This window comes from Tamandua tetradactyla, chromosome 26 (assembly GCF_023851605.1).
Source record: "Tamandua tetradactyla isolate mTamTet1 chromosome 26, mTamTet1.pri, whole genome shotgun sequence".
NCBI classification, from domain to species: Eukaryota; Metazoa; Chordata; class Mammalia; order Pilosa; family Myrmecophagidae; genus Tamandua; species Tamandua tetradactyla.
This window is the reverse complement of record NC_135352.1, coordinates 2,999,802-3,010,142: the sequence shown is the minus strand read 5'-3', so window position 1 is coordinate 3,010,142 and position 10,341 is coordinate 2,999,802. Positions and strand designations below refer to the sequence as shown.

Sequence of the window (10,341 nt, the reverse complement as noted above, 5' to 3'; positions counted from 1 at the left end):
ATTATTATTTTAATTCTCTTCTCTATATTAACATTCTATATCTTTTTCTGCTGTTTTGCTAGTTCTTTTCCTAAATCGATGCAAATGTACTAAGAAATGATGATCATACATCTATGTGATGATACTAAGAATTACTGAGTGCATTTGTAGAATGGAATGATTTCTAAATGTTGTGTTAATTTCTTTTCTTTTTTTTGATTAATAAAAAAAATTTAAAAAAAAAGTTGTATCTTCATATCACACAGCAGGGATGACCTTCCAATAATTATAGGTCCACATGTGTGTCCTCAGTTCCTTTACTGAAACCCCAGTACCTCTACATGATAATAAGGGCTAATGCAACAACCAATCAATTTCCTGGCCCAAGTTAGACACCCCCCACCAAATTGGGTGCCTGTGCCATAAGAAACACCTCATGTGGCATACACATTAATATTTCAAGACACTTAAAATCAATGTATAAAAGATAACTAAAGAGATCAAGGTGTTTGAAAATACAGCAAAGGTTTTCAAAAAATATCTCAGTCCCTAAAAATCCTACAATATTCCCTCTAAGCTATCCTCTCAAGGGTGACTGGAATGGCTATGCCAAGGCTTCCAGTGCCTAGTGTTGCTATTTATTGTCATTTTTATAGTAACCATATCCTTCAAGTGCCTCATATACTGGCTCAAGAATGCTACTCAACTGGCAGTCAATATTTCAGTCACCGAGGTCACCACAGCCCTCCAAATAAATGATGCTGAGGAAACATGGGATGGGCTGTTATATATATCAAACTCTTTGTGTACTGTCCCAGCATCCATTCTACCTGGCCTAAGCCACTTGCCTTAAGGCTGATCTTGGACTAGTATACAAGCAGCTTTCCATTTCGGGGCCTAAACTTCCCCAAACCTGCATCTGTGTCCACCACCTACATCACCCATGCACTTCAACCATAATACATTGCTGGTCCCAAATGATGAGCTAACACGTCAATGGACCTCAGATTCCCAGACCTTTTCCTTTGTGCAAATTTTCCTTAAAAGATCCAATCTTTAATTTCCTCCAGGAAATCTGATAACCTCCACCTGTGAACCACTACACAGGTACAAGCCAATGGTTCCTTCAAGCACTGCTGATGTGCACCCCACCTGCTCTTTGAGCCATAAAGCTAATCATGATTTCTATGGATCCCTCATCCACCCATGTCTCCAGGTCTGTGAGTAACAAACTCTCTTTTTTATCCTTTATGATATTGGTCTCTTATTATGTCACACTGATTCTACCTGGATTGACATTTTCCATCTTAACCAATTCAGATAAGCTGTAAGTGAATATTACCACAGTAATTCAAACAACACCATAGCTACAACCCAGGGGAATTAGGTATCCCTTGGTCTTAGGATCAGAGCAAGGAAGGCAAGGATTAAAAATAATCCACAAAACACAACCTACATTGGGCAGAGTTATTCATCTGTTCATGTCTTTCCTCAATTGTCTGATAATAAGTTTTCACAGTCCCTATTTAGTTGCTTTTGGTTTTCTGAATGCATTTTAAGCCTTGCTGGTACTTGGAGTAAGTCAATTCAGAACTCTTAAATTTGAATCAACACCTGAAAACCTCCAACAAAAGAAGACTTTATCAGAGAGCTTTCTAGTAATGATCATATAAAATCTAAGTGCAGTTTGTTTCTCTAAACCAACAAGAAGTGAATTTAATCCTGAGAGTGTCATAGTATTACTTATCAAATACTTTGATTCATGAACAGGAAAATAAGCTCAAGGGTACAGTAAAGGAAAAGACATAGGGAGAGAGAGGGAGATGGGTGGAGAGAGAGATTGTACGATCTGACAAATTGCAAATGTTTAAGTCTTATCTAAGTAGAAGATATGTTTTAATAATTACAAAATTTCTTTACCCAGCAAGCAAAAACTAAGCTCATTGCCATGCTCTCCATCACCTGATTATCTTTAATCTACTTTCTACCTCTATAGATATTTCATAGGAGGATATTATATTCATCCTTATGTGCATTGCTTATTTAACGCAATATAATGATTTCAAGGCTTATCCATGTTGCAGCATGTTCCATGCTTATATTAGTGGGTACTTGTATCCTTTCCATATTTTAGATATTGTAATAATGCTGCTAGAAGCATTGATGAATGAGTATCTGTTACCCTGTTTTTGCTTTCCTTGGGTGTATGCTTAAGAGTGTTATTGAGAGATCATATGGTAATTTTATATTTCAATATATGAAGAACTGCCACATTTTTTTCCACGGTGGCTGCAGAATTGTATATTCCTAAGAACAATGGACTTGAGGTCCAATTTCTCTTGTGACTCTCCAATATTTCAGATATTTTTCTTTGTTTCGATAATTGTCATCCTTATGGATAACTCAATGTGATTTTGGCTTGTACTTCCCTAATGGTTAATGCTGATGAGCATCCTAACATATACTTATTGCTAATTTTTGTATCCTCTCTGGAAGAATATCTGTTCCAATTCTTTGCCCATTTTTAAATTTGGGTAGTTTGACTTTTTTGTGATTATAGCTTAATTCACTTCTTTTCAATAATATTTCTCAGAAATCCCTGTCCAACTTACTGAGACTAAATGATAGTGTTTTGCTGCCCTGCTCTAATTTGTTGCTGGAAATGTGTCTTAAAAACTTTCTTACACATATATTCATTTTTTGTTTGAATATTTCTTAAATATCTCTCATGCTGTACACTCTGTGTTACATTCTTAAAATATGGCAGTGAAAGGAGTCTCATGGGTCTTCCAACCTTGTAATATCCACACTAGAAACTAAGACCCAAATAAGTCTGAGTTTTGCAAAAAAAAAAAGTATAAACTGTTCTGGAATTCACATTACAAAGGATTTAATATATCTAGTTCAGGAAGCTGATATCTGATAGGCCAATGGATCTAACCAGAAGAACAGAGGGAGAAGAGAAACCCCTACAGGCATTAGGATTTGAAACAGGTGCTCTCTGGCAGGAGAAAGCTTCATGCATTATCATTGGCCCACTGGGGTGGATTTTTACACCCATGTATTCTTGAACCTTTAGCTAATGCAGAAGGCCTGTAAAGAGAGCATATATCCTATAACATAATAAAATACAATATTTTATTTTAAAATGAGACAGATGAATGTAAATGCTTGCCATTATGACAGCCTGTTTTAGTTTGTAAAAGCTTCCAGGCTGCAATATACCAAAAATAGAATGGCTTTTAAAAAGGAAAATTCACTAATTTGTAAGTTTATAGTTCTAAATCTGGGAAAATGCCCAAACCAAGGCATCCAAAGCAAGATACCTTGATTCAAGTAAGGCTGATAGATCCAGAACACCTCTGTCAGCTGGAAAGGCACATGGTGATCTCTACTAGCTTTCTCTGCCTATTTCATAAGGTTTCCCTGGGGGCGCTTTCCTTCTATATCCCCAAAATTCTCTGGCTGTGATTGGTTCTGCAACTTTTTCTTAAAGGGCTCCAGTAAGAAACCCCATCTTGAATAGGTGGAGACACATCTCCATGGAAACCATCTAATCAAGTTACCATCCACAATTGGGTGGGTCACATCTCCATGGAAACAATAAAACAGATCTTACCCAATAATATTGAATGAGGATTAAAAGGCATGGCTTTTCTAGGGTACATAATAGATTCAAACTGACACACAGCCTTATAAAATAATACAATGACTCTATCTCATGAAGGTAAAATGAAGATAATGATAATGAAGTAAGGCTGCTTTGCTGAATTAACACATCAACAAAACAGTAGCTTCCTCAAGATTCCCAGAACTTGGTCAGCTTTCCTCCTTGTTCCACATCTAGTGTGTCAACACGAAATGAAAGATCTGAGACAGGAAGTAAAGAAGCCTGAGAGGAGCTTTCAAATGATGAAACATTTGTCAACATTATCAAAACTCACCTCACCCACTGCTAATCCAGAATACCCTTACCCACTCCTGACATCTGTGAACATAATTAAGAGATAAGGGAGACTTGAAGGAGAGACTGAAATTGTCATCCACTTTTCATATAGAAGTGGAAAGTTACCCTCAGAGTCAACTAGCAGATTGTTCCTCTTTGACCAGGATACCTATAACCAAATTCCAATGACCAGTAATCCAATTCCAAGCCTTCCCTTCATCCACCTCTGAGTGACAGTTGCCAGAAATAAAGGTCTGAACCCCCCAAGAAAAAAACATAGCATAAAATTCCTGGATGGCCGGGGATATCTTTGCCAAAACAAAGTTGCAAACACCCCATCACATGCATTGATAAGTCATAAATATCTGCCTTATGATCAAAGATAGTATAACCTGCAGTTAAAATGAAATAGTCAAATCAGAAAACACAATGGAAACTTCTGATTGATAATGCAGTAGGGTGCTGATAAATGCTAAAAAATCCAAACTCTGAAAAAACTAGGTTGTGTTTGTTGGGACCTTTGCCCATTTCAAAGTACAAACTGCTCACAAAATTCCAGAACACATAACAAATGGCTTTCACTAGACCGTACTAACTGGCTAGCATACCACCTTATACCAAGTGTAATGCTTTATACAGCATATATCAATGTAAATATGGAGCCTGAGCAGCAAAGTATGTCCTGTCCATCTGCAGAACAAATATCTAATCTCATAACTTGATGAAGGAAAACTGTGAGAATAGATACAGAATTATAATACTGCCAAATTCTGGCTCGTTACTTTCCCTATTCCATTGAAATTTGGGAGCTCATTATTGCCCTTAACTCCTCTTAGCCTGCTTATTAAAAATCTGTCATAAACAATCAGAAATATAATAACAATATATATGTAATCCTTAACTATATTTAAAACTTGATAATTATTTTTATTGCCAGACCTCTACTGTGACTGCTTTGCCTAAGATGTGGAGTCTAAATCACTTAAGGAACTAAAGTATAAAGAACTAAAATTCATTTGTGCTCTTTTTTAGAATTTTGTTTTCTGAATTTTCTGACTTTGGCACGCTCAAATCAGAATCCTCTTCAGCACATCCCAGGTTTTCTTCCCCCTCCCTCCCAGGCCGAGGCTCCATTTCAGCTCCAGTGTGCAGTGAATCATCTGGTCAGTTTTGTGTGGTTCTACCTGTGGTTTACAAACCCATGTTACTAATGTAGATATTAAATACAGTCTTTGCATGAATCTTTAAAAAGTGGAAAGGCAATACTAAGGGCTACTAAGTGTCTGGCCACTGAAAAGTAACCACAATTAACTCAATTTGAAAAATACTGAACAAATATGCTATTTTTTTGTGCTATTTTGGAGCATTAGTAATTCATCAATGCACACCTCTAGTAGAATTTTACTTCAGTGACATTTATTTTCTCACTAAAAAAGCAAACCAACTGTCATTTTGTTGTGGCAGTTAATTTTTTGACTAGTTCTCTGATTATTTCATTTCTGAATATTAGTTAAGAGTCAGCTGTAAACATCATTACAAAGGCTTGCTTATGAAGCTGCTTCCTAATTTCTGAAAGAAAATCAGAGCACTGAAAAGTGATCATTCATGGGGTGCCCAGGAATATAGGAAATATTTCATCTCTTGACCCTGAGCACTGCTTCTTACCTCAGATCTAGTCAGGTCTTTCTGACATCCTAGTGATGGCTCACTGAGCTGTAGTTCAGAGGTTGAGGCAAGCATAGCAGTACAGACCTAATTCTGCAAAGATAAAGACCCCATTACCTGCCTTAAAGATGTCATTAGCAATCCACCTAAGATGCTTCATCCAGTTCCTCAGGATTAGGTTTTTGGAGTGAATTTACTCCATAAATTTATGAATACTCCAAATGTCACTATTGTTTATAATCTGAATTTCAGTGCTTAAAACCTCAGCTTTAGTAGAATTCCTCATCTTGATCATAACTTTATTGAAGGTAGTGATTTCTTTCACTTTTGTACACTTCTATAGCTCCTTTTTGGGCTGTAACAGTGATCAACATATGATACGTCCTCATTGAGTGAAAGATCATTAGGAAATCAGTCTTAAATCATCATGTGATTTCATTGTTCTCCTTCAGCATTCTCATAGCATCATTTGTAGATTCCTGTTTAAAGAATTAATATTTTCTCTTTCTGCCTATTCAAATTTCTCCCTCTGAAGAGCTAAGGTTCTTGAAAATATATGTATGCTTCAAATCACCTCTCAATTGCAGGTTTGTATGCATAATTTTAAATGAATAAATGATAAAATATAAAACAATTCAGCTTTCATGCTCTTGGTCTGGCCACAATTTTATATTGAGTCATACTTCCCAGTGCTGGCTGCATCATATTCTAAATCATCATCAGTAGAAACTTATGGCGCTCACAAACAATTACACGGTTTCTCCCTTTTAAGCTTTCCAGTCCTTCAAAACTCTTTGTTTTCAGTGGTCATTGATATCCATAAACTAGTTATGATTTTACTTGACTGAAAACTTTCTGCAAAATTTACCAGTTTCAAACCTCCTGGAAAATTGCTTTTACTTCCATCCTAGTGATCATTGCATCACTCTTTGTCACACTGCTTTTTCTGGTGTTTGCTGATTTACTAGTTTTTCATATGAATTTATCTGAAAAATATTCTAAGTCTTAAGTTTATCAAAATATCCTATACTAGGTTGTAACATACCCAGCAAAGGCAAATGTAAGCTCCTTTTCTGATCACTTTATTCAGGAACATGATTTTACTCAATTCCATTCCCTGTAAGTTACCTTAATAACTGCCCACCTGGTCTGTTTGTACTGGGGCCTAATTACCTTTCCTGCCTTGCTTATGATGTTCTCCTTACTTAGGTTAATCTGAAGTTTGTTTCTTTCCAAAATGGAAAACATTTTCATCAAGAGTTTCTCCTGCAATGAACTATAAATTTGGCATTGGAGAAAATCTTGTACATTTCCAATTCAAAAGTATGGAGGAGATCAGGAATAAGAGATGAATGAACACAAAAAAAATTGCCACGGGAACAGTGATTTCCCCTGTGAGCGCTGAAAGGTTTTGGAGGTGAAAGAGAGAAAAGGACAAAGAAACCTTAGAGTGAGGAGGTTTATTTCTGCACTCCCAGGCAGAGCTCACAGAACCCAAGGTAGGGGCTGGTGAGTCACACCTGGGTCTAGATGCAGGCGGTTTTTAAGCAAGGGGGTCAGGTGATGTTTGGCAAGGGTCTTATCTCAATGGTTCATCTCCTTGTTCTGGGAACTGCTTCTGCTTGCTTCAGGAAGGAGCAGCACCTTTTGCACAGCTCCAGTCACGGTGACCTTCCCTGTTCTCCCGACCTAACAAGCTCTAATTGTTAAATCCGAGACTCTCATCCAACAAAATGAGATTTCCTGAATTTGGAAAATATCCATTTTCTGAGGATCCTGGCACTGAACTTTTGTTTGTAACGTGGTTAATTTTCAGAAGTAAAAATCTTGTCTCATTATTAAATTTGAAATGTTAGTTCTCATATGCACTTGCTATTTATACATCTCGTTCTGTTTGTAATTATTTAAAATGGAATTAAGTCATATCATAGGTGCAGCTTTTAAAAAGATAATTATATGCTGGCCCCACCCCTGACCCAGCACAGCATAGGGCACTGCGACTGTGCTTGCTGGCTTCCTGCGTTCGGTCTGCGCGCCGAGGCGCGTGGTCAGAACCTTATAGTACCCTCTGGCGAGCCCGTGGCTCAGGGAGGCTGGAGTGAGACTCCGGGACCCACGGCTTTTAGCGCTCAGGCGTCTTACAGGTTCAGTTCTGAGAACCCAGGCTAGATCTTGCTGCGGGAGTAAGAGATGCTGAGCCTGTGCAGCAAGCAGTTCTTCAAGGGTTGGCTGGAGTGGGTCAACAGCTGCGGAGTCCACGTCCTCTTCCTGGCCTCCTATGTACAAGTGATCCACACCTCAAGCTCGGCCCGGCACCTTTAAGCTCCTGCCCAGCGTACAGCCCGCCTCCTTTAAGGCGTCGCCACACCCCTTCCTGCGTTGCTGAAGCCGCTGAGCACCCTCCACACAGCTTCCCAACTGCGGGGCGTCCTGCAGCCTTGGCTTTAGCAAGTCTACAGTGGCAGCAGCGACTACTGGGACAACCAGGTCAGCAACGATGACTGTAACTACAGCTCCACCGAGGAGGCATAAAAGCCGGCCTTCAGCGCAGCAGCACATACCCAGACCTCCACGGCTAGTTGCGGGGCAGGTCACTACTCCTGTCACCGTTCTCTCACCCCAACACCCAAGAGCTGAGCTGTGACTGGTGCCAGTGTCCTATTGTTACGGGACAAAAGCTGTAGATTCTTCTGCCCTATGCACTCAATAATCAATTCTTGAGATGCCCGGGTTTCAAAGAAAGAGTTTATTACTACACACTTAGTAGGAGAGCAGATAGCTTAATGGCCCAAAATCTGCCTTCCTGAGTTTAGGGGGTTCAAGGTTTTTAAGGATTTTAGCAAGAGGATATGAGGTCTTTTCATTCAAAGTAGAAAGTTCAAGGCAGAAAAGGAGACAGTGTTTTCATTTTCACTCAGTAGGGAACTTAAGTTGATAGGAAGGGAGGCAGAGCTCTCACTTCAGTACTAAAGGTGTCAGTCAAAAGAAGGGAAACAAGTTATCTTTCAATTATAGACTCTAGCTGATATGATTTACAAATGTCTGGGGTGGAGGCTAGTTAATGGCTGGCTTCATTAGCATTAGGGCCTTTGCCCTACACGAAAATGACCAAGTAAAGGGCATAACATTTCCTATAGTCACAAAGGCACAAGATAAGGGCTTTTACAATCATTTCAGATATCAGGGCAGCTTAATTATAGTTTAGGGTTTTCAAGTATTAGCTTCTGTCTACTCCAATATCCCAGGAAGCAAAAAGGAATATCTATACAATGATTCACTAATCAAAATCATCCCTTAAATTCTGATTTCTCTGTTACACTATGGGCTTGTATTGTAGGGCCTTTTCAATGCACCCTCAACAACCCCACTAAGTTGACCAAGTTCAAAGGCATGAAGATCTACATGTCCTACAAGCTGGTGCCCACATACATGCAGGTGCCATTGTACCTGAGCTACAAGTACTTCAACTGAACATATGCATGCCAAGCTGAAAAATTCTTGGTCATCTCAATTCCCCACCTGCCCAAGAAGTAGGCAGGGGCTGCTTAGAGAAGGATCTCATTGCCTGACCTGTGGGATGCTGGCACAGTGCAATGTCTTCCAGGACATCTTCATGTGTCCCAGCAACAGCTAAGAGAAGACCTGCAAACAGGGCAAGAGGAAGACCTTAAAAGAAGATATGTTGGGTGCCAACTTCTTCATGACCCCCCTGTGGCCCTTGACCTGAAGGAGGTGGAGTGGAAGATCTTCAGCTTCAAGTGTTTCACCAAGAAGATGGATGGAAGCACTCTGAAGCTTAACCACAGGGCCACAGAGTTTGTCTGCACACTGGTAACAAGATTCAAGAAGGAGTATCAGAAGGTGAGCCAGTCTTCTGAGGCATCAGTCAGGCCTTTAAGCTGGAGCAGGAAGCCCTAATGGTGGGCCTGAACAAGGCCATCACCTTCACCAGAGATGCCAATGTGGCAATTAAGTTTTTTCCAATTAGCCCAAGCAGGACCTGGACCCACTCATGGGCCTGTTAGAACTGTATCAGGGCCATGTGGCCAATTTCCTGGACATCATCCCCATGCATAAAGGAGCTCTTACCAAGGTAAAGGAGAGTAGGCAACATATGGAAGAAGGGGAAAATGGAGGTTCAAAAGGCTGATGCCATTCAAGATCACCATAACACTATTTCTTTTGCCACTTTGGCTGAAATTCAACGAGTCATTTAATTTGAGTAAGAGACTTTACATCACAGATTCAGCATTTCTTACCACAGCAAATAATATTTTTCTAAAAAGTGACCCAGAGATTGGAAGAAGCTCTTTACAAATATGACAGTGTTTAATGATTGGATATTGAATTATAGACTTTTCTCAATTTGAGATTAATTTCTACAGCTTAATAAAAACAGCTATCAAAGACCTATTGCCAACTATCAGTGGTGGTACAAGAATGGTTTTTTGTTCAAATGAAGCCAGCTGAATATAAAATTATGTAGAAAAGAAACAGTCAATATGTTTTTGTAATAGAAACAGTACCATGCATTGTAGCTCATTTATACTATGTATGCCATTGTAACTTTTGGAATAATAATTATACTATTTGCCTTATTGCTTTTTGAAGTATGGGCATTTTAGTGCATGCTTTGTAGACTACAAAACCTATGAAGGGTATCAAAGAAGCTGGCTGGATAAAAACGTTCTGTGGATGCCTTTTTATTCTCATAGACTGGGATTACCTAAATTAAACCAATTCTCTGTTTA

The 10,341-nt window shown here is 39.0% G+C and overlaps 1 pseudogene; it reads left to right on the top strand.

Annotated features, from left to right (window-relative positions):
- Positions 1-4,581: 4,581 nt before the first annotated feature.
- Positions 4,582-9,923, top strand: LOC143669606 (sorting nexin-18-like; annotated as a pseudogene).
- Positions 9,924-10,341: the final 418 nt, after the last annotated feature.